The sequence below is a fragment of the Eublepharis macularius genome, chromosome 9, assembly GCF_028583425.1.
Source record: "Eublepharis macularius isolate TG4126 chromosome 9, MPM_Emac_v1.0, whole genome shotgun sequence".
Lineage (NCBI taxonomy): Eukaryota > Metazoa > Chordata > Lepidosauria > Squamata > Eublepharidae > Eublepharis > Eublepharis macularius.
The window spans coordinates 38,138,785-38,164,464 of record NC_072798.1 but is presented as its reverse complement, the minus strand read 5'-3'; the positions used below and the strand labels follow the sequence as shown (position 1 = coordinate 38,164,464).

At 45.2% G+C, this 25,680-nt stretch overlaps 1 protein-coding gene across 1 annotated transcript in view; it reads right to left on the bottom strand.

Moving 5' to 3' along the window:
• MGAT3 (beta-1,4-mannosyl-glycoprotein 4-beta-N-acetylglucosaminyltransferase) overlaps window positions 1-24,082 on the bottom strand; it is a 58,533-nt gene extending 34,451 nt beyond the window's left edge. The window contains exon 1 of the mRNA XM_054988831.1: window positions 23,996-24,082. The gene's annotated coding sequence lies outside the window, so the exon portion shown is untranslated. The remainder of the gene's footprint in view (window positions 1-23,995) is intronic.
• Between the last annotated feature and the right edge of the window lie 1,598 nt (window positions 24,083-25,680).

Below are 25,680 nucleotides of genomic sequence, written 5' to 3'. Positions count from 1 at the left end.
CCAAAGTCCACTGTGTACACACCCATGCCACTCCCACAGCAAGTGTTCCAGGAAGTCTGAATTCTGTGGAATTGCTTTCCTATCATTGCTGGAAGAAGTTATGGACCAGGGGACACACACCCAGGACAGCACACATATAGGGGGCAGAAGGGCCAAGGCTGACATCATTCATATTGAGAACTTCCCTCCTGGACTTAAAGTCAAATTTGCCCTATTGACCTTACAGGGATCAGTCCAGGGCTTTATCATACACAGTGAATTAAGCTGTTGGCTGTGGATTGGTATTTAAAAAAAGATGAACAGTAGATGAAACTGCAGGGGCGGGGGTAGGTAGCTTATAAAAAGATGCATGATACAAAGAAAGTGGAGAATTTCCTCTCCCTACTCCCTTACCCGATAATACCAAAATTCAGGGAATACCCTATGAAGCTAATAGGCAGAATATTCAGGGCAGATAAAAGAAAGTACTTTTTCACAACATGGTTAATTCGTTCATGGAACTTGCTACCACAGGATGTAGTGAAGTCCACAAGTTTTGATGGCTTTAAGACCATTAGAGAAGTTCATATAGAACAGAATCTATCAATTTCTATGAACTAAGATGGCTAAATGAAACCTCATTATTTAGAGCCAGCTTACCTCTGAATGGCAGATGCTGGGAAGAGCAACGACGAGGAAAGATTTTGGCCACTGTGGAAGTAGGATAATGGACCACTTACTGATTGAGGAAAGCTCTTTATATGTTCTTAAACAGAGTCGAAAATTTATTAAACCAACCCAATGATCAAATTTCCCTTGTAGCTGCCTTAAGCAGTCTTTGGAGAGGCATCAGAGAAATGTATAGGCCTTTCAGGTGAATAGTTACTGAAAGATTCTAGTAGGCGTTATTGTCTTTGATATGGGAAGGCTTATTCATACTCTTGAGATCTTACCCAGCGCTAAGGTTAATAGTCTGATTACTTCACATGTCTCTGACATCATAAGTACTATGTAACCAGTGCATGGATTTCTAGCTCCATGCATTTTATTTATAACATTTATTAGGCGCCTTTCTATCTTACAGGAAATCAAGGTGGCTTACTATACAATGTCTATCCAGGAGCAGTGGAATGGCCTATGATTTTGCAGTGATTCCCCCCCCCCCAGTACTATTACTATTACTACTAATTACTATTACAGCAATGAGTTAAAACTTCACGTTTGGCTGGCCACAGTAGACCACATTAGCTTGTCTCCCAGATTACTGGGGATTCAGGAGTACCTAGGAACATGGAGTGGCAGGATGCAGAGGCTCCAACATATATGGATGTGGTCACCTCTTGCTTGAAGAAGGTGGCTTCACACTTACATGCCAGTGTGTGTATTACAACCCTGGAGGATGCTCGTGCTAGGAAAAAGCAGCCTTGGGAAGGGGTATGTGGAGTGGAGAAACTGCAAGGAGAAGGGTACTTAACACTTTGAAGGGACCTTTGACTCTCAAAAGCTCATACTTTGGAAATCTAGTTGGTCTCTGTGGAATAAAGCTGCGAAAGCAGAAAACAAGATCACTGGCAACGAATAAAACATCAGGGAGCTAACTTTTGCTTGGGTCCAGTACAAGTAGATCTGGACTGCAATGTTTAAATTAACAAGGCACTGATCAGTCTTGTCTGGCCATCCCACTGATAAAACAGCTATTCTAATGGTGAAGTTTAGCTTTTGTTTTCCTGCTCGGATGTTTTTCTAATTATGTTGCAGTTTACATGTCAACTGAAGAATCGGGGAACACTTCCATAACTTCTTTCAGAGAGCCCACTGGACAGTCATGAAATATATCATCATACGTAACTGCATTTTGAGAATATCACCAGAAGAAAAAGGGATAAAAATCCTGCTACTTTTCTGAAAGCTAAAACACAGTCTGTCTCACACATGCTAAACTATGTTCTTAGTATAAGGATTCAGATGGACATTGTAGTTCACAGAAGTTACTTCTATTTAATCATTTCCTCATCCATAAGCAATCCTTGATTCTCACTAACTACTTCAAGAAATCCCTCCTTAGAAAAATGAGAAGAGTTCAACGCAATTCAAACTAGCCTAGTCAGTCTCGAAAGTGCCACAGCGTCATGTTTTCCCACAACAGACCAAGTGCTACTTCATGCATAATCAGTCAGAAAGAAAACATCGTTTCAAATGGGTGAAGAAAACATGGGCATGTCTGGCAATGTGGTAAATGTGCACCCAGAAACCTCAGCCAGATCTGAGCAAGTGTTTATTTCTTGTTTTCAGGTATATAAATGCCCTTCGACTCTTTACAGAAAATGCGGTCCGACGGTGGTCAAGAGGCAAGAAACTGTTTGTGCTGTGTAATATGTAAAGCAGCCCAAGCACAGCTGCTCTTCTGACAAAGAGCAAACAAGTTACTTTACCTACCTTGGCTGCAATCCACCAGCTAATTAAACAGTTTCATCAAAATGCAGCAGGAAATCTAAGCCTCTTGGAGTACTACTAAATTGTATCAAAATAGCAGGTCTGAATAGTATCCATTGCACTTTTTGCCACTAAAAGCATAGCAGTGATAAAAAGCTACTATACATATAGGGCTGGATCAAGTTTGTTCACAATATCAATTAGTCTGTTCAAAGTGCCATAAATGCCATCATAGGCACACTGCTCAAATTACTACCACCACCATACAATGCTGGGTTTCTCCTGCTTGAGAACTCTTTGAACAACTTTTACTACCACAGAGGCAGGTAGGGGTGGGGGGTGGGAGGTGGGAAATATGCAAACGGATAGCAAAGCCACTTCAGCTAACCGCTGAAAAATAAAAATCACCAGCACTAAATAGCACTATGCCCACCACTTACAGGAAACTACAAGGCATTGTTCCATTTCACAATGAGCCTATACATTATGGAAAGGCTGTTGAATTATGCAGAAGCTTTCCTGTCATTCTCCTGGCCATACCCAATGTAGGTGTGGTCAAAAACACCCCAGAGAATAGCTGGCTGATCGAAATGCATGCGGATCTCAGAATACAGGAATCCATGAAGAATTGCAAGAAACAGGCCATGCTTGCAATTCTAAATATACTTGTAAAGGGATTAAGTTCCCATGAACACAACGAAACTACACGAAAGCTGGATAGACCTATCCTGGATAGACAGACCTGACCTGGATGGGGCAAATCATCTAACACGCCTCCCAGGACTTCAGCTCTAGTATTGAAGGTGGTAAGGAAGCATGGCCAGCTAGAGCTGGTTTAGCTTTGGGGTTAGACAGCTGGATTACACATGAACTAGACCAGGAATTCCAGCTGTGGATCAAAAACCCACTTACTCTAAGACCCACCTGTACACTGCAGAAAAGAATGATCTCTGTATTTCTACCACAAGTTGACTACATCTCTCTTGTAATGCCTTCATATTGTCTGCATACTTGAAAAGACTCAGTATGCACACCCCCTGCAAGCCAGAAGTTTCCAAGACCCTATTTATTACACCCGAGGCTGCAAAGATGGGAGGGGGACAAAATTCCATGGGACTTGTTCACCCCGGGGATCCATGAAGCTGGGCTTATCCTGCAATTGATTTCCATATGTTGGCTTCATCCACATGGAAGTTCCTTCCCACCTTGGCTTTAAACTGCAGTAGATATGGGGGGGGGGGATCAATATAACAATCACTCTCTAATCATCCACTTTCCAGGCTTTCCCCATCCTTGGAATGTTTGTTCTCAAACCTGGTTTGGTATGATCTTTCCAGAAATAATTCAATCCAAGCATGTGAGCCAATTGACTGGCAGAAAGATGCACATTTTTGAAGCTTCCAGGTGCATCACCACCATTTTCCTTACATCAGCACACTGCCCCTTGCCATCATTTTCCTCTGGCACCACTGGAAGGCTTTTTCTGGTAAATAGTAATGGTACTATTTCACAATAACAATATACTGCCATGATCTATTAGTTCTTCTGAATCCCAAACCTTCATTTTGAGAGTAGTAAGTCTTTAGCTCATTTTATTATGATAGAGAGATCTCCACAACAAAAAGGGAAAGAGGATTTTTAAAAAATGAAGGTTGGGAATTCAGAGAAACTAGAATATCATGAAAGTTATTGTGCTATAATGCAACATCCATTACCAGTTCTATGTAAGGGGGAAAAACCCACCAAAGGTGGTATGTTGGTGGTGGGGAAGGCAGGGAAAATGGCAGCTGATGGAGGAAAGTGGGCACTAAACTCCCGTGTGGATGCGCCATTGTCAATATGAACATCCCTGCATTCACAGTGGCAATGACAGGGCAATGGAGAATCCCTCACCACATGGATACAGCCATTGTTTGGATTGGATCCATGCGGTAACGTGGGGAGCCTAGAGCGAATCTTTGTCTGGTGGCCCATGGCAATTCTTGGCAGCCCTAATTGCCATTTGACAGTTGGAAACTTTTCAGCATCAGCCAGACTTAATGACTTTAGGCCTATTCCTCTGTATTATTTGAATTTCCAGTCCTGGGGAAAAAAAGAACCAATCAAAATTCAACTACTTCAAGCCAAGAATAAATCTTGTCTGCTCATTGTCTCAGCTACTGAACATGAAGAATCCTGAACAAGGAACAAAAGAATTTTGTACAACTTAAACTCTTGCTTGAACTTAAGACTACTACTTTGTCCAATAAACTTACTGGAACAAGAGGAACTGCAGTTGCCACTTGCCCACATTTCTTAGAGACACTGAAGCCCCATCCTGCATGGAATCCTGAACTTCCTCTTCCTCTTCCAGTCATTTCTGAACAAAGCTCTATTGGTAGTCCCCATTAATAAAATATTTGGAAACCCACTGAACCAGCTGGGGACAAAGGGGCTAATTTGATCAAGGAGACAGATGCTGTTGGGGTATTTAACCTTCTCCCATTACTCCAACCTAAAACAAACCTGCTGGTGGTAGATTGCCCTCAAGTCATAGCTGGCTTATGGCGACCCCTGCTGGGGTTTTCATGGCAAGAGACTAACAGAGATGGTTTGCCATTGCCTGCCTCTGCAACCCTGGTCTTTGTTGGAGGTCTCCCATCCAATTACTAACTAGGGCCAATCTTGCTTAGCTTCTGAGATCTCATGAGATCAGGCTCATCTGGGCTATCCAGGTCAGGGCAAAATCAAACATATAAATCTGTTATTAACTTTGCAGTGGGGGTAATATAAGTAACTGCATGTATTCCTACTAGCAGGGCTAAAATTGACAGGAGAAAGGAATTTAGCTGATAAAAATGGCACAAGGAAAAAGGATGAAAGCTTCCCACCCCAATGGCTGCACTGGAGTAAGGAAAAAGACATCCTATACAGACATTATGAAGCTACTAAGTCAGAACTTTGGGGCATCTAACACAGGACTATCTCCTCTATGATGGGCAACAGCACTTAAACAGAGAAACATGAGCTGCTTAAACTGATGGTGCGCAAGAAAACTTTTGGCTGTGTTGTTGTGCAAAAGCAAAAAAGAAATATAAATTTCAGAATTCAACATCTCAATCTCTTTACCTGCAAAAAAAGAGGTAGTTTTACATTGGGGGGGGGGAGAACATGGGCTCAAGGGAGCTGCCAAATATTATCGATACATCTATGCAGATATAGAACCTTCCAAACCCCCACTATGCAGGATCCCATTAAGAATGCTGGGGACGGAGCTTCTGCATCCAGGGTAAGCGCTCTCCTACTCAGCTGCAGTCCCTTCCCAACCAGATCACAGCTCATATCTGGTTTGGGCCCTCAGAGCCCAACATCACAACTCTATTAGTCCAATATCACTAAACTGGGAGAGGAGAGTCACTAATATCAATTGTATTTAACCCCTTCAGCCAAACTTAGTGTGAATGATTGTACTGTTGTTGATGCTAGGAATCTTATCTCTGACACACTGAAATGCCTTAATCAACCATAAGGTAAAGATAATTCCCTCGTTTTAGTGATTTTGGCTTTGTTCACCAAAGTAACACAAGAAATCTCCACTAGTCCTAAATCACAACTCTCAGGATTCTCTGAGGAAACCCAAAAGTATAATTTAAAATCAATGGATGTTTAGATGCAACTTCTGTGCACAAATGAAGAGAAAACAATATCACCACCACTCCATGAGTTCCAAGAAACTTCGATGCCTTGTGAAGTCAGCTGATTCCCCCAATGTTTACTAGAGTGTTTTCATACCATCTTCTTTGCAGCTTGTTCCTAATTATTCTTAATCCTATAATAAGTATTCTAATGTAACTAAAACCAACATAGCAATTACACACAGAAGATTGCAGACTTGCAAGAGATGTTATGCAGGGTGGCCATTTTAAAAGGGTGCCACAAGACATTAACAACAGGTGCATCTCAACAAGTGAGCTGTTTTCAGCCCTTTATGAGAAGTCTGTACCACCAGCTTTAATAGGACTTCCTTCAAACAGGCCAATCTTAACAGTTAGGTGTGCTCAAACCTCTTGATTTTAATAGGATCAGGCTGTAAGCTATGCTTAGGATCTCAGCTTATTACAACATCACTTGGTGCTCAACTGAAGCCAAGAAGACTTGCTTCCATATAAATTAGTGAAGTGTGTGGGGAGCCAGTCTCATTGCAAAAAGGAGATTATGCCAAATTTCTGCACAGTCAAGTCTAAAAGCTCATACGAACTACTGAACAGAATTCCTTTTTTCTGCCAGATTGCCTGTATCTTGAGTATCTGGCTGGCAAAAACAACAAACAAAAAAGGTTAAGCTTTTCCCATCATCATCCTGCTATGAAGAAATTTTAACTGTTGTTTCATATCTGTTCTCTTCCTGTTCAGAAGAAACCAGCCTAGTACAATAGTTAAGACTAGAATCTGAGATCCAGCTTTGAACTCCCATTCAGCCATGGAAATATGCTGGGTAATCTTGGGCCCAGCCACTTGCTGTTAGCCTCACCTACCTCACAGGATTGTTGTGAGGATATAACAGAGGAGGAAGGAGGATGTTGTACATTAGAGGGGAGAAAATGGGGTATAAATACCTTATTTATTTAAGAAGAGAGCTGGCAGATCTTCAAACACTTTAAGAATCAGGTCCCTGAAAAGTAAAAGACTGTAGTCTTCAAACCAACAAGTTACTGCAGAAAACAGTCTAATTATATTGAACCAGAGCCAGTGTGGTCTAGTGGTTAAAGTGTCAGACTAGGATCTGGGAGAATGAAGTTTGAATCTGCCATGGAAGCTCACTGGGTAACCTTGGGCCAGTCATGCATTCTCAGCCTAACCCACCTCACAGGAATGTTGTGCAGATAATGTGCAGGAGAGGAGAATTATGTAAACCACCCTGGATCCCCATTGGGGAGAAAAGTGGGGTATAAATGAAGTAAATAAATAAAGTAAGCCTGATTGTATTCAGTAGGATACACTGAATTACACCAGACTGAGACCTTACAACTAACCCTTTGCATGTTTGCTAGGAAACAAATCTCAGTAAGATCAATGATACCTGCTTAGAAGCGTAGAAGATCTTGCAGGGTGGGGTGGTTAGCCAAGGCCTGAGCAGACCCATTCAACCAGAAAGCCTCCTGGGTGACCTTGGATCAATCACTGTCTACATCTCAGGGCTGTCAGGAGGATAAACTACCTGCCTATGCCTTAGAAGAAAAAGCACCTTAGAAGAAAAGCAAAACAAACAAGAATGATAAATACATAAAAGAATTAGGAGCCTGTGTATCACCACACTAGTACACAAATCTACAGGAATTTCTCCTGAGTGAAGAGTGAACTACAGTTCAGCACTTCTTAATAGAACCCTGCATCAGAAGGAAAAAATTTTAATAAACCAAAATACTCCAGATTCACTTCCTCAATAACTTGGCTTGTGAACTTCACAGATAATGCATACTTATTTAAAGAAAGCATATCAGGGGACATCAGCTGAGAGAGAAGATCCTATTACAGAAATCTTTATGAGAGTCAGAAGAATAAGAAACAACTACAGATTACAGCAAAACACAGCTAACTTAAACCCACTCTGCTGTTGTCTTCCAGTTCTCTGATAAAATCATTACCGGGAAGCTTCATTCAAAGACAGGCTTCCTTTCTTTGCTCTATTCCTGGTATGTTTCACTTCACGGAGCTTCTGCTGCCAGTTCTCCAAGATGGTGCCTGAGCTCTTCCTTCTCACCTGGGAATGATTGATATAAATCGTCCGCCCAAATGCAAGTCCTTAGTTAATTACATTTTGTAGCTGCTTGCGTGTGACTTGCTTTCTGTTCCTCAAAACTGTGAATACATACATGGTAAAGATTGCCCCAGTTTCTGTCCCTGCTTGGTCACTCATGATCAGTGCCTGAGGTTATGAACAGAAGTGGCACAATGGCATGCCTGGAAGGCTCAGAGCCTAAAACAAAAACACTTTGAAGTTAAGTCCAAGCAAATCTTCAGGACTTTCTTCCAAGTGTTAACTGGCAAACTGTTTTCCAGATCTTAGGGCTGAGTTTTCCTGTAAAATGCTTTTTCCTGTCAAGGGGGCAGGGGGGGGGGCGGGAGAAGATCATTTACAAAAATGCACCAAATGAATGTGATGGAAGTGAATTAGTAAAGTTGAATATGCTGGAGTCCAATGAGAGAATAAACATAAGCCTTTATTGCTTATAAGCAAGGAAGAACAACACAGTTACCAGGATGAAAGGCTCCTTGAACTGGTCAGTTCAATGGATAAGAAGAGGGAAGGGGGGGGGGGTTGATCCAACTCCCACCTGAGCTTCACTTACAGAGTCGTGTTGTCCTCCTTCCTTGCAGTATTTTCATTTTCATTTATTGGCTAATGTCACAAGAGCCAGCCTACGAGTGTAGCTAAAGTCAACACAGCAATGACCATTACAAGGATCGCAGGGTATACATCAGAAATGCATGTTTAAACTGTGTGGCTGCACTGCTGGCTCCTTGCTGGGTCAATGAAGCACTTCTTGCAGTTTTATTAATTAGACAGAAATGATGACTTTCAGACAAGCCTAAGGGTTTAGGAATCCAAAGGAGTTTGGGATCAGGGTTGAAGTTCCATAGTCTGAAGAAAGGCTTAGGACAAGAATGGGTAAGACTACTGCTTGTTCCCCTTCAAGCAGCAGAGGTGGTAATTCTGTGTGTGGACTGCTGCATTTCAGACTGCAGGTGGGGATTCACATCACTGAATGTTTCTGCATGGGGGGGAAATTTCCTGCACACAGGAAATTAGCATGCCAGGGAAATGGCTGAGCTAACAGTCTTATGCTTGATAGTTTTCCTTCCACGGGATTTTTATTATTATTTATTTTGGCATGAAGGAGAAATCAGTCACCTGCAGTCTGAAGTGCATATAGTACAGTCCTGGTTTATCACTTCACCCACTGTTTGTGAGAACGATTTTATTGTAAGGTACCTTGAACACATTGTAAATAAATGAACTAGGGCTACATCAGCAGAAGTAGCACCTAGCTATGTGTTTCCCAGACTTGCAAATGAAGTGACACACTTTTGTTCTAAAATAAAACAAGAGTTGTGCTTCATTCCTCTTACATCAGAAAAAGGTTTCCATTAAGAACTTATAAGGATGATCTTTCCTCAAAAGACCCCACCTGCCTTTATTTCATGATGAATCACTATTCTGAATGAATCACATTCTTTTTGATTGGAAGGAGACAAGCCCCTGAACAGCAATTTGTTGCAGTGCACTAACTCAGCACAGGGGCACAACAAAGAACCTCATCTCAAGGAGATAATACTTCAGTGATTCCGGCATAGATGCAACATGCAGTCCTTTTCCAGGCTCCTGGGATTTGGTCAATAATTAAATATTTCTTATGGTATTCATTTTGGAAATTACCAGTTCAGAGCTTATGACTCAATATCATGTGCCTGACCTCCAGTTTACCGCCCAATGTAATATTTGTGGCTTACTCAGTGGGGCTGGTGTACTAGGTGGCCAACTTTTCTTACTGGCTCTGCTCCTGGATCTTTATCACGGAGATTAAGGGCTGAAATTTTTCCTGGCATGGAGATCTTCCCCTGCTTCATGACTGTGTTCCAGTTAAAGGCACAAGAACAAAGCCAAGAAAAGTCAGCCCCCTTCTTTACGCATGAGAAGCTCCCAGCAAAGTTTTAAAATTAATGTATTGCTAATAGTATTTGGTGCCATTGGCCTCAAGTACTTGGAGAGGAAGGCATACATTTTGTTTTGACTGAATAAATAATGCCCAGAGACATCCAATTAACCTTTGGCAAAGCAAGAACTGATACTGCCACCAAAGTGCATTTTTGTAAAAAAAACACTTGACCAGCATAGAACTTAATTTTATCCAAACTAAATTTTTCCAAACCTCAGCTGTTGAACCTGTTTCCAGTACCAAGGCTGAGTTCAGGAATATGTTAAACAAAGGAAAACACCTTGGAGCATGTGGAGTGTTTTCCCTTTCACCACTGAGTAACCACAGCCTGTCCTTACCAATCCAAGGCTCCGAAGCAGGAACTCCAGATGCTGTGGTGTCCTGATCAGCGAGACCTCTCCTAGCCCTTTCTTCTTTTAAAATTAAGCTTTGGTGAAATATAGAAAGATACATGATGCCAGTATCAAACAATGGATGCTAACTATTAAAATAAACAGATGGTTATTGGGGCAGAGGGACTCCCTAGCTCCTTAAACAGCCAAAGAGAGGAGGTGGGATCTTTGTACACAGTCTCTCTTGGCTGATGTAAGCCTCCCCACCTGAATCATTTCTCTTTCTTTCTTTCTTTCTTTCTTTCTTTCTTTCTTTCTTTCTTTCTTTCTTTCTTTCTTTCTTTCTTTCCTTTCTTTCTTTAGATTTCTATGCCACCTGTCCAAGTCACCTGCTCAAGGCAGCTTACAAAGTACAGTGTAATAAAAACATAAAACACCATAAAAGTGATTAACAACTAATAAATTAGCATTAAAAACACAGAGCAAACAAACAGCACAAAACAGTTAGCAGGCTAGAAGTCAGGTTCAAAAACTATCCAGCCTGATGATGAATTCTGGAGAACCTGGAAGCTTGAGCCCTATTTTGTGATATTTTGGTTGGTCCTAATAAAAGCCATTACATGGTTTTTGTTTTTAGCCCATTTAGACTTCACCCTTCCTCCTACAAATTCAGGGCAGTATTCAGGGATTTTCCCATTTAATCCTCATAACAGTCCTGTGTGATTGCTTAAGCTGAGAGAGAGAGAGAGAGAGAGAAGCCCAAGATTGCCCAACAGGCCTCAGGTTGAAAGTCTACCTGGATGGGATATACCAGGTCCATGACCACTCAGTTTTCCTTTGAGTTTGATACAGCCTCAAGGAAGAGTGTAAATTGAACTGCGGAAGTAGCATTGGGGAGGGGACCATTTCTCCAGCTGAAAGGTCACACAAAGTTGCTTGGCACAGGTACCATGCAGGTTAACATCTCTCCCCAGAGAGCCATCTCCCCCCACACACCAGATTTGAACTAACCCCCCCTCCCCTGCTGCCAACTACAGGACCTTGTCCTACAGCATCTCTAACTGGGTAGAAATTTGAACCCAGGTCTGCCTACTCTGACTCTGTGACTTGATTCATCGCACCACATTGGTTTACCCTGTTGGACAATAAGTGGAAATTCTACAGTGGCCTCTTTATCTGGTCCAGAGTGATAGGCATCACCTTGTCTATGGATTTTCTGCCTTATTCAAGGCATCAGTCCTCTGGCAGGAATCAGGTGAAAAGCACCTTCTAAAACTTGTGCAGGAAGTCCCAAACGAGGTAGGACTCCTGCCACTCTAATTAGGTTTACCAGGTGTCTGCTGGTGGCGGGCAAACTCCCTTGGATTTGCCCCCTCGTCCACTGATCGCCCAGTGATTGGCAGGAGACACTCTACCAGAAGTTGCCCGCCACCAGCAGGCACTTCAGGAGCACATGCCAGCTGCACACTCCCAACCAGTGCGATGATATCACTTCCGGAAGTGACATCGCCCACAGGAGCATTTCCGCACTTCGTTTGGGGCCAATTTGGGCCCCAAACGGGCCGAATCGGCCCCATGTGGAACACGGGAGTGCTCGCGTGGCCGACACGGTGACATCACTTCCGGAAGTGATGTGATCATGCTGACTCTGGAGAAAGAAGACCTCGTGTTCTGCACAAGGTAAGTGCCAGATACTCCACCCGCCCAACGGGAGGTGAGAGGGGTACCTGACAACCCTAACGCTAATAAGTGTGCAGGTAAGGCTTTTCTTACCTTTGCCATAGGGACACGTAACAAGTTATGAATGGCCCCTTTTCCAAACTGTTCTCTTTTGGATCTGGTCTCCCTAGCTAGTGCAAAATCCTTACCCTTGATTTTGGGAATGTGCCTTTGTTGCCTAAGATGTGCCTGTTAGCCTAAGGAAATGTTTGATAATGTTTCCAAAGAGATATAAAAGTCCAGTTCTATATTTAAATGTACTTTATTACTGACTGATCTGCTGTCATTATTCAGGACCCTGAGTTTCTCATAAAGGCTCAGTGCCCATACTTCATAGGTGCACTATGAATACTACATATTTTTTTGTCTTATCTTCTGAGCCCAGGAATTCTCATCCAGTTTGTTGGCTAGATCTGTGCACGTGCACATGTTTTTAAACAGCCCAGGGTCCTGACATGCTGTCCTAGTCCCTTCCCTCAAAACAGCCCATTACCTCCATCCTAGAAGCTCCTTGTCCTTTACTGAGCGCTCCCACATCTTATCAGAACTGGTGTGCTTACTGGGACATGTATCAAGCACACATTGAGCACCATCACCAGGAAGGTGGAAAGGGAACTGAGAAGAGCAGCTGTTGGACCTGCTAAGAGAGGAAGGCAGGCCACAGAGATGATACAGGGAACAGGGAGAGGAGGATGGGCAAGGTTGAGGGTGTAGATATGCATTCAGTGTCCAGCACCCTCTGGTAGCTAGGACTGGCCGAGTATTTGGCAATCCCAGCATCTCTTGGGACTCTAGTACAGTTCTGCTGGCCATTTTACCTTTGATGCATGCTGATATGCACCCAAGCTTCTCAGACCAGAACGACTGCCAAGGAACCAGGGAGGGGAGTATCAGTGCTGAGTCTTCCTAGACCATGTTGTGCCTGATTTAAAAGGGACAGAGTGTACCTTGAGCTGCTCCTCTTCTTTGCCATCTCATTTGCAGCTTGAAAGGGAATGCAAAAAGAAGTGCACACCTGTGAATTTTCTTGCACCTCCCACTCCCTGAACCATTATTCTATTCATCCCCCACTTCTGCTTTGTGCGCACAGTCATCAGGGTGTGCAGGGAAGCTGAAGGATAAAGCAAGCCAGCGCACTCTTCCCAATGGTCAACTGCAGCCAATGCATTACGAATGTAAACAGGCCCTTTGTGCACATAATCAGCCCCAGAAATAGGAGCCAGGCTTCCTTGCCAGGCAGTCACTCCTCATCCTCCCCAGCACTTTGCAGCCTGGCATTTTTGCAAGCTGTACCAGCCTTCAGTAGCACTACCTCCTCCTCAGACTGAATCCCATTCTGACTGGGTCAGATATTCCAACAATATACAAAAGGCTCATTTCAGAGCAAACAAGACCTCTTCAAGCCTTGCCAGTCTCTGTACACATCAGTCCTCACCTCCTGTTGTTCCCGAGTGGAAAGAGCTCTTGGCGGATCGTGCCTACTGCCTGCTCATCCTGCACCCTCCCTGGCCCACATTTCTCTCCTCCCTCCTTCATCTGATCTATCCATTGTCTGATGGGAGGCCAAGATGAGAGGAAGGCAGGTGCTTTATCTTCCAAAGGCTACTCTCAAGAAAGCTTGTAATGGGATATCTACTAGAGGATATTGACTCTAATGAGAACCCTGTCCCTATGCAGAGTTTATCTCCAGGCTGTTAGATCAATGCACTATTACATGTGCAACAGAAGGTGCAGGCTGGCATCAGATTATGCACACAGAGGCACACTCCTTATTTGCACTTACGAGCTTGGACTTATTTGCACTTACAAGCATGGACTTTTAAGCCAGGTGTTGACTCTGTGCTACCATACGTACTAAACATTTCATCAGGTCCAACAATAGGCTGGATGAGTGTTGCTGTGGCTTACTCTCAGCAACAGACAGTCCAGACAAGAGACTAGATTGTCACATGATGGGATGAGGGGGTGGGGTCAGGCTGGCAAGGAATGAGCAGGTAAAGGGAGGTTCTGCTCTTAGGAGGCTCCGATGCATTCCACCTCAGGAGCAAAGCAACACTTACAAGCTACAGGGCTTTGTTTGCCTGTATCACACAGGCCGACACCAGCTGTCTGTCTAGTCTTTCCATCCTGCAGGACAGGAAACTCCCTAAGCAGCTTCTTTTCTATTCTAGCAAACCTCTAACACCAGTGCCAGGAGGCAACCATCAGGGGAAGGCCTTGGCCTCTACGCCCTGCCTTTTGGCCTTCCGGGTGAACTGGTTGGCCGATGTGTGAGACAGGAAGCTAACTGAGATGGACCACTAGTCTGATCCAGCAGGGCTCCTCTTACAATCGTCACTGCTCTTAAAGGTGCCAACTTTTTTTTAGTAGGGATCTCTTTCTTGAATAGTAGCATGAAAACAGAATTTAGCAGGCAGTAATGCAGTAATGGAAAAACCTTTACGCACTGAATCTCTGCCTCTTATGTAACTATAAAAGGTGCAGGAGCATTGCCAGGAAAGCTGGCAGTCCCAAGTGCTCATATCAGTCAGAATATCTTTCCATTCTTGACCTTGTATATATATATCATATTATACCACATTCTGCCGATTAGGAAAGCATGCACACAGAATTGCATGTATGTGCTATACAAGCACTATTAGATGAAACTTGCCCAACTGAGCACTGCACATTTCCATACATCACCATGTGCTAATGGGAAACAATCCCAAAACCTCGCTAGGCAATATTTGCACAGTCATTCAAACCCTGAGCATAGACATATTCTTCAGCTTCAAAGATACCTTAGTTCATGAGCCTTCCAAACTACGCAACATATTTGGTGTAACTCTCAGCTGTCTGAAGGGCAGTCAGGAGTGGACTCAGGAGGACTATGGGCCTGTCTTGTTAACACATTGAAGGTTATGCCAGTCGCTGGGCTCTTAATGCTCAGAACAATTCCTGGACAACGCAACACCTACTTCTTTTCTGAAATCTTTGAAACGTTTCCAGTGACAGAGAGGCAACAGCACATCCATGTGCATTGGGGCAGGGCAAGGGGCCATGACCTTTTAAGAAGGCATCACAGATTAAAGGTACCTTGACTGTAACAAAAGCAACTGCTTCGATACCAATTTGAGAAAGAACCATCTTCATGCAAGCTGGCATCCATAGGAAAATTGGTCATGTTCTCTCACTGTAGTTGACGGTGTGCTGCACATCTCGGAGGGTCTTCTCTATATTCAAGGAATCCATACCAAGGGATTTAGGGGTACTGCAGCTTCCTGGTAAGGAAAAGTGTCACAATGCAGCAGATTTCCTGTCCCTATGATTCACAGGTTTTTGAAGCACTATAAAATTCTGCAAAACCTGCTTGACCAGAATCTGTAGTAGGTGAGGGGGGCGGGGGATGAACATACAAGCTTTCAGGCAATAACTACTTTTATCACTTTTGAGTCTCCGAAAAACTGTCCTCAGGACCAGCCAGTTACCAGCTGATTTCACCTTTAACGTCAGATTTCCTAGCTGACAAGTGTCATGCCCACAGAGGTTCCAGGGCATATGTCAGAAAGCCTAGGAAGGCAGGGGGACAGGAAGGAACTACAGGTCTGTTCTTCACGAATGGGAACAACGGCAATTACAAGAAACTCTGAGGAGGAAGTCCCAGGCTATATGAAGTCAACATGTCTTATGGGAGGGGAAAGAAACTTCAAGGAACAAGTGTGTAAAACAAAAGTCACTGCATTTCTGGGTGACCTGAGCTGAGCTCTGCTGGAAGAGATGGTGGCAGATGTTGTGTATGACACAGTTTGTACTTTCATGTATGCACATATGCATGTGTGTTGGGATCTATGGATGACTCAGGTCCCTCAACTCTCAACAAGGGGTGTGTGTATGAGCGAGACAGTGGCTGACTGTTAAAAAAATAGGCACACTGAGTACCATTTTCTGGAGACTAAGAACTGATTCATACAGGCATGCTCATCACATGAAGACTGTAATATCTGATGTACATGAATGTGTGAACCAGCCCACTAGCATTGTTAAGGAACTTCTTGGTTCAAATTCTGTTATGAACTCATCAGATCTTAGGCAAACTGTTAATTCTGGAAAGGAAACTTCACAAGGTATCCAGAATAACTAGAGCAGTAAACAATTCCCTGGGCGTTTAGCCTCCATCACATTAAATCCACACTGCGGGTCTCATTTCACATAAAAAGATATGTTCTGTTTACCACAGGCACACCCAGCTGCATTCCAAGAGTTCTGCTCTGAAGGGTTTGTGGCAGACAAAACAAAGCACCCATTGGTTGTTGGGGGTTTTCCGGGCTGTATTGCCGTGGTCTTGGCATTGTAGTTCCTGACGTTTCGCCAGCAGCTGTGGCTGGCATCTTCAGAGGTGTAGCACCAAAAGATGGAGATCTCTCAGTGTCACAGTGTGAAAAAGATGTAGGTCATTTGTATCTACTCAGGAGGGGTGGGGTTGAGCTGAGTCATTCTGTAAGAGTTTCCCAGGGTGTGGAATGCTAATGGCGGGAGGCTTCACTGAATCCTGAGGAGGTTCTTTTGCATATGGATTGGTGCTTGATGTGCTAATCTTCTCTGCAGGGCTATTGTCGGGTGTGGAGTGTTTTGTTGGCCTGGTGTTTTTCAGAACTGGAGTCCATGCTCTGTTCATTCTTAAGGTTTCTTCTTTCCTGTTGAAGTTTTGCTTATGCTTGTGAATTTCAATGGCTTCCCTGTGCAGTCTGACAAAGTAGTTGGAAGTGTTGTCCAGTATTTTGGTGTCCTGGAATAAGATACTGTGCCCTGTTTGAGTTAGGCTATGTTCAGCCACTGCTGATTTTTCAGGCTGTCCAAGTCTGCAGTGTCTTTCATGTTCTTTTATTCTTGTCTGGATGCTACGCTTTGTGGTCCCGATGTAAACTTGTCCACAGCTGCAGGGTATACGGTATACTCCTGCAGAGGTGAGGGGGTCTCTGCTGTCTTTTGCTGATCGTAGCATCTGTTGTATTTTTCGGGTGGGTCTGAATACTGCTTGAAGGTTATGCTTTTCCATAAGCTTTCCCATCTGATCAGTAATTCCTTTGATATATGGCAAAAACACTTTTCCTGTAGGTGACTGTTTTTCCTTGGTTGTTTGATTCATCCTGGGTTTGATTGCTCTTCGGATTTCATTTCTGGAGTAGCCATTTGCCTGAAGTGCGTGGTTTAGATGATTAATTTCCTCATTGAGAAAGCGCGGCTCACATATCCGTCTTGCACGATCCACTAATGTTTTCATTATGCCTCTTTTCTGTCGGGGGTGGTGATTGGAGTTTTTGTGTAAGTAACGATCAGTGTGAGTTGGTTTCCTGTAGACCTTGTGACCTAACTGAAAGTTTGCTTTGCGGATGACCAAGGTATCCAGGAATGAGAGTTTTCCCTCACTTTCTTTCTCCATTGTGAATTGTATGTTCAGGTGGATGTTGTTGAGATGATTCAAAAAAGTTTTGAGGGAGTTTTTGAATCATCTCAACAACATCCACCTGAACATACAATTCACAATGGAGAAAGAAAGTGAGGGAAAACTCTCATTCCTGGATACCTTGGTCATCCGCAAAGCAAACTTTCAGTTAGGTCACAAGGTCTACAGGAAACCAACTCACACTGATCGTTACTTACACAAAAACTCCAATCACCACCCCCGACAGAAAAGAGGCATAATGAAAACATTAGTGGATCGTGCAAGACGGATATGTGAGCCGCGCTTTCTCAATGAGGAAATTAATCATCTAAACCACGCACTTCAGGCAAATGGCTACTCCAGAAATGAAATCCGAAGAGCAATCAAACCCAGGATGAATCAAACAACCAAGGAAAAACAGTCACCTACAGGAAAAGTGTTTTTGCCATATATCAAAGGAATTACTGATCAGATGGGAAAGCTTATGGAAAAGCATAACCTTCAAGCAGTATTCAGACCCACCCGAAAAATACAACAGATGCTACGATCAGCAAAAGACAGCAGAGACCCCCTCACCTCTGCAGGAGTATACCGTATACCCTGCAGCTGTGGACAAGTTTACATCGGGACCACAAAGCGTAGCATCCAGACAAGAATAAAAGAACATGAAAGACACTGCAGACTTGGACAGCCTGAAAAATCAGCAGTGGCTGAACATAGCCTAACTCAAACAGGGCACAGTATCTTATTCCAGGACACCAAAATACTGGACAACACTTCCAACTACTTTGTCAGACTGCACAGGGAAGCCATTGAAATTCACAAGCATAAGCAAAACTTCAACAGGAAAGAAGAAACCTTAAGAATGAACAGAGCATGGACTCCAGTTCTGAAAAACACCAGGCCAACAAAACACTCCACACCCGACAATAGCCCTGCAGAGAAGATTAGCACATCAAGCACCAATCCATATGCAAAAGAACCTCCTCAGGATTCAGTGAAGCCTCCCGCCATTAGCATTCCACACCCTGGGAAACTCTTACAGAATGACTCAGCTCAACCCCACCCCTCCTGAGTAGATACAAATGACCTACATCTTTTTCACACTGTGACACTGAGAGATCTCCATCTTTTGGTGCTACACCTCTGAAGATGCCAGCCACAGCTGCTGGCGAAACGTCAGGAACTACAATGCCAAGACCACGGCAATACAGCCCGGAAAACCCCCAACAACCATCGTTCTCCGGCCGTGAAAGCCTTCGACAATACAAAGCACCCATTCTTTACTACAGCACTAGATCAGACCCATGAATAGATCAATGCCTTCACAAAAACAGATGCAGGTGCAGGGGGCTGACAGCTAGCCCTGTACTGAGCATAGCAGTAAGACCTGAACTATCCAGAAGGATTCAGGCACAGCAAGACTCCATCAACAGCAAGAAAAGCACTAATCACTGTAAACATGCACCAGGTATGCAAATGTCCTTTGCTGAGCAAGTCTCCTCAGCCCTAGACGCAATCATGAAGGACACAGAAAACCTTTTTAGAAAGGATAGCAGTGACCTCCTAAGATACCAAGGACATAAAAGGCTCTGATGATATGGATGCTGCCAGAGGTTCAACCAGACTTGGTAAGGAACAAGATGGCCTCTTGGTTGTAAGAGTTATTTGTGGAGCGACCCAAACTAATTACAGAACCAACACAGAAGAACGAAGTGCCATTGTTCTCCAGAAAGGTTCCTCCAAAGCAGAAGGCCTGCATCACAACACTGAAAAATGATTGTGCTTTATTCTCCAGATTGTTCATAGTACGCCAGACAGAGGCTTTTTCAGGCATGAGAATCAACCACGACCCCCATCATTCCAGGAGATATGACCTGGCAACAAAGCAGACCTTCTAATGGAGCTCAAGACATTAACACAACCTTCAGATTCAACCGTAAAACAGAACAAAATGGTGATTGTTCAAATGCTTTCATCAAGATCCTTCAGGACTTCCCTAGAGTACATCAACACAAGCTATCTGCCATATTTCTTGTAACACCCTAAGCATGTGGAGAGGCTTTGCACAGTATGTGCCACAGTAAAGTGCTATCAAGTTGGAGCCAACTTATGGTGACCACATAGGGTTTCAAAGCAAGAAAGTTCAGAGATGATTTCCAATTGCCTGCCTCCGTGTAGCAACCCTGGCCTTTCTTGGCAGTCTTCCATCCAAGAACTGATCAGGTCTGACCCTGCTTAGCTTCTGAGATCTGACGAGATTGGGCTAGCCTGGGCCATCCAGGTTAAGGTGGCATTGTATGAGATGCCTACATTACACACAGTCAAAAGGCTGTAAGCAGAAAGAGAAGAGGGAAATGCCTGAAGCAGAGAGTTGCATCGGGAAGCCAGCATAGTTTCCTCTCCATCAGTGAAAACAAAACTGAGCTGTCCTATCTTCCGTTAGAACATGTTACCCCAATTTAAAAATAAGGTAAAGAAATATAGTACTGGCAGAAAATAGTGAAGATTTGAAATGACTACTGATGAAGGTTAAAGGAGAAAGTGCCAAAGCAGGGTTACAGCTGAACGTCAAGAAGACAAAAGTAATGAATATCTGAGGATACACAATTTTAAGGCTGACAATGAAGAGACTGAAATAGTTAAACATTTTATTTTCCTTGGCTCAATCATCAACCAAAAGGGAGACTATAATCAACTTATCAGAAGGAGATTGAGACTTGGAAGGGCAGCCATGAAGGAACTAGCAAAGATACTTAAGGATAAGGAACCAAGATCAAGATAATCCACACTATTCCCCATTACTATGTATGGCTGTGGAAGCTGGACAATGAAGAAAGCCAATGGGAAGAAAATTGATTGACTCATTTGAAATGTGGTACTGGAGGAGAGTTTTACAGATACTATGGACAGCCAAGAAGGCAAATAAGTGGGTTCTAGATCAAATCAAGCCTGAATTTCCCCTAGAAGCTAAAATGACAAAACTGAGGCTATTGTACTTGGGTCTCATCAGGACAAGACAACTGGAAAAGACAACAATACTAAGAAAGGTGGAAGGCAGTAGGAAAAGAGGAAAACCCAAAATTAGATAGCTTGACTCAATAAAGGAAGCTACACCCTTCAGTCTGCAAGATCTGAGCAAGGCTGTTAATCACAGGACATTTTGGAGGTCTTTCATTCATAGGGTCACCGTAAGTCAGAAGTGACTTAACAGCACACAACACATACAAAAGTCACTTTGAGCCATGCTCTCAAGAGAAAGCTAAAACCCAGCTGATCAGTCAGACGCAACATACCGCAGTCCAGAAACTGACAGAGATGTGGTTGTCATCATTGTTTCCAATTTGCAATGTATTCCAGTGAGTATATACCACAGGCACATTGCTGTAAATGAAACTGCAGCCAGCTTGGGCCCAATGAAAACCAAGGCACTGCTCATGTTGTATGCATTCAGTGTGACAGGACCTCATTCTTTGCTGCAAAAAGGCAAAATAAATTAGCTTGGACACATGACACTTACTTCCAGATGCATAACCCCCCAACACATATCCTTGATAATACCATAGTGCTTCTTGAAATGTGTGTGATATGCTATAACTAGCTGATTATGCATGTTCAATAAAACAAGGCAGCTTCCGTTTCCAAGAAGGTCATGGCCCCAAGAGAACATCCTACTAATATAGGTGACTCTGAAAAGAGTGCAGAGAGTGTCCAGTTTTTCAGACAGGATATGTATCAGGGAAAGGTCTTTTAAAGAGATTACTGGTCTTTGAGATTACTAGTCCTAGAGTTGGGAGGGGAAAGGTGGATCTAACTAGATACCCAAATGGACAACTCTTAGCCAAGGTTAGGAAAAATGCTATGAACTGATACAATGCCCTGATTAAGAAGGCACACTGAGGCCTATCGAAGTGATACAAAGCCACCCCTCCCCTTTGCACTGTTCTTTGCTGCTGGAAGGAAACGGTTTTCAGGAATAGCTTAAACATGGATAACAGTAGAGATATTATATACTTCAGAAAGCAAACATAGGACATAAACTGAACAGCGCTTACATTTCCAGCAGACATTTAATGCTGAAATAGGTTACATGACTACGGCTATGTTTATTTCTCAAAATACACCATTTGTACACATTTTATTTGGGGGCTATTTTGGTGTTAATGTTAGGTCAGCAACGAATATGATTTTCCAGAGATAGCAACCCCCAGACATCAAAGGAAGCAGATTTATGCCTGCCAGCCCCAGCCCCTGACTCCCATGCCTTCAGCTAAACATCTGAAGTAGGGCCATATATATGAGTAAGTGAAGGACCGCAGGATCTTCCACAGAATCAGGAATGCTGCAACAAAAAGCAGAGTCCTGATCACAAGGAGGTGCATACAAGTGTATAAGAGTAAGCATGCAGCTGTTGCTGCAGATGTTCGTGCTGATGTTGGACAGAGCTGACATGCACAATCCAGCTCCCTCCAATGGATGTGTAGATGAAGTCTGAAGAGGAAGAGTATCTGACTTCACTTTGGTTTTCTAGCAAAACACTGCCATGCATGTGTATGTGATTTAAAGTGATATGATATGATTTCATATTACATTGCAAACGTGTTTTTTTTTAGTCTATGTTCCCATGCATTTTATATTTGTCACCTAATTCTTTTTGGACCTCACAACTCTCAGTTGGAACATCTTCTTGATATAGCTAGGGTTTATAAGTGAAAACTATAAAGAAAAACCCAAAAATGTATTTCAAAGCAGGCAGAAATCCGATGATGGATTCCTATCAGGTAATCACTGCAGGTCTACAGCAAATCTGATGCTTTTAAGTCAAAGTGCACTCGCTGGTTTTTTTAAAAAAATCTGTTTTAATCGCGCTGCTAACTATCTCTTAGTTTCAACCTCCCATCCGCAACACTGGAAAAGAAATATTGACCTACCTTATAGGGCTTTTGTAAAATTACTGAGAAATTGTACGTGAAATGATTAGGACCCTCTGAAGTACAAAACTAAAACAAAATAATAATAAAAATAATACATTGGCTCGGATAGGTTTTCTAATCATCCTGCCCTACTGCCTGGAACTCTTCATTCCTGCCATATCAATTTAGCACCCACTGATGTGGTGAGTGGAAATCTTTGGATGTGGGCCAAGAAATCTCAGCAGATGTCCCCCTCAAACCTGGTGGGGGGAGAGATAGCCCAGCCTTTCCTCTCTTCCCACCCCCCACTCTCTTCCCACCCACCCCCATTCCTGTAAACACAGCCTAAGCAGCTCCACAGCTGCAGCATGCCCTCCACTCCCCACCCCCACCCCCACCCCGCCGCCAGCCCAGCATCTTTGTTGTGATCGTGAGGACAGTCACATATATTTCACAGTGATGGAACTGCACAAGAAGATTCCGGATGGATGGATGGATGACAAAATCCTAAAGTATTATCAGCCGCCCTACAGACAAGCAGAAGGAAGCACATCCTGTGTATTAAAAACTGATGTGGGATTATATTTTTTTTAATCAGAGTAAGAAGAGAGGGGGTCAGGACAGTGAATCTCTCTGTTTGTTTATTCTATGTCATACCCATTATCCACAGCACTATCCTCCCCCCACCCTGCACCCCCATTTACTGCCTATACAATGCTGCAGGCTTGGCACAAATGCTCCACCAATGCCCTCCTGGTACAGAGAGCACGGGCAGCAGATGGGTCGTTGCTGCAGTGCTGGTGTGTTTGTAGGCATCCAGCGCCGCTTGAAGTGTGTGTGTGTTGTGAACAGCGTAGAAAGGAAGAAATACAGTGGGCTTGTAATCAGTTGCATTCAGGGCCCCCCTACACACATATGCACACAGAGACACAATGAGATGCTGGAGTTATGGCATCTCTGAAAGGGAAGCCTCTTTGGTTTGCGCAGGTGGCAAACGTCCCCTGTGGATACAGGTGGGCTTCCTTCTTTGGCTGTTTCTGGAGCAGCACAGCCCCCCTCCCAAGGCCCCTCCAAACTACACAAGCTGCAGTAGGGATCTCCAGATGTTTAGAAGGCCAGATCTGTGGCATCCCTTTCCATCACAACACACACACTTATGACAAAGTCTCAGAGATAAGTCACAAAGCAGTAGATGAAAAGCACTTTAGGTTTCTTCGCCCCATCAGCCGTCCAGAGTGTTTGGTTCTCAGAACCTCTGAGCTGCCCCAATCTGGGGGGGGGGGGGCGCAATGGTCACCTCCCTGCTAGCCCTGCCCAGCCCCCACATAATTGTGTCTCCTGATCATTTCCCTCCCCAAACACAAAGGCTACCTGGGGCGGGGAGGGGGGCAGAAGAGGGGACCGGGGCAAGTGGAAGGGGCTCCTAGGAGGGAGGGGTGCAGCAGAACGGGGGTGCCAGAAAGGCAGCCGGGTCGGCGGGTCAGGGAGAGGCACTTACCCATCGCCCGTTGTCTTTCAGCGGCGGCAGCGACGGCGGTGGCTCCTCTGCCTCGCGGGCCCCTGGTGCGGAGATGCTGGGAGCGGCAGCAGCCTCCGGCCCCATCCCTGATTCCGGCAGCAGCGGCCGCTCCCCGGCATGGCTCAGCCCGGGCGAGAGTCCCCAGCCGGCCCCAGCCGTGCGAGCGATGCCCGGCCAGGGGGCAGGAGGCGGAGGGCGAAGAAGGGACGGGGCGGCTGAAGAGTCCGGGCAGCGGGGAGGCGGCAGCAGCAGCAGCGCGAGAGCGGCGCGTCGGAGACTGTGCTCCGGGGCCGCCCACCCCTCCTCCGCCGCCGCCCGCGGCCCCCTGCAGCAGCCGCGGGAGGGAGCCAGATGCAGGGATCAGGTGGGGCGGGCTTCTCCCGTGCCCCGCGCCTGGCTGCGGCCGCCAGGTCCGAGCGCTGCCCGGGCTGCGGCTGCGGCAATCACCCGGCGCCCTTTGTGCGCGCGGCGGGCCCCCTTCCCCTCCTCCCCGCGCCGCCCGCGCCGCTGCCCTCCAGGTTCCTTCTCGGTCCCCGAGTAGCGCGCGGCCGAGCAGGATCAGAGCCGCCTCCCCCGCGCCGCCCTCCTCCAGGTTAAAAATATCCCTGCCCACCCCGGGAACAGCATCAGGCGCGCGGCGGGGCGGCGAGGAGGGGGCGAGATTAAGTCATCGGAGCATCATCGGGATGGCCAGCGCAGCCCTCCCTCCGCCTAGGTGCGAGCGGGACTCGCGCGAGGCAGCCAGGGAGGGCGGGACAGGATCCGCCCGCCGGCCCCAAATATACCGGCGAGATTGGAGCGCTCCGGCGAGGGCATTTTGCAGCCCCCGAGCCCCGCTTCCCCCCTCCCCGCGCACTCTCGCTCCTGCGCTGCCTCTGCAATGCAAAGGAATACAAAGGAACGCCTTGTGTTGGGGAAGGGGAGGCGGCGGCGGCAGGGAGGAGACTGGGGGGTGGGCTTTAGCTGGGCCTGAGCCGGCCGGGCCCTCGCCCCAGCCGAGAGAACGCACCGGGCGCGGCCTTCCAGAGGAAGGCGAAGGGGTGGGGAAAGACCCCCTTCCAAGGCACCTGAAAGGGGCCGGAAAGCAGCCAGCATGCTGCGGTTCTGGGAACTGGGCCTGCGCGCAGGGAAGGGGGGGGGGGTTCCAATCTAGTGCTGGGCCCCCGGCCTCAAGTCTATCTGTAAAATGGGCATAATGGAGCCGGCGCGTCTCACGGGGAGCGAGTAGGTGAGAGCAAAATTCTCTCCCAGAGCTCCCTTGGGCCCACCCCCCACCAGACCCAACCCAAGCATCTTATGAAAATATATCACACCTCTTGCCTGGGTCTAGAGACCCTTCAGGATAAGCAGGACTCCTGGTTTTTTGTCTCCCTTTCCTGGAAGCCCTGCCGCTCCCTCCTGCCCAAAGACTGGGCATGTAGGCATTTTGTGAAGACATGTTTTGGGGCTTTCCCGTCCAACCGTTTTCCCCCTTCACACAATAAATGCAGAGCTGTTATTTATATTTGTTGCCAGGGGTCTGGTTTTTCTGTACAATAGTGCTTCTGTTGGAGGTAAGTCATATTTTGCCAGCCCTCAAAATTGCACTATTTTGACACTGTGAAAATATAATTTTCTGTTCAGTAACTGGGCAAACACAATAGTGAATGCTGTGTGGGAGAACT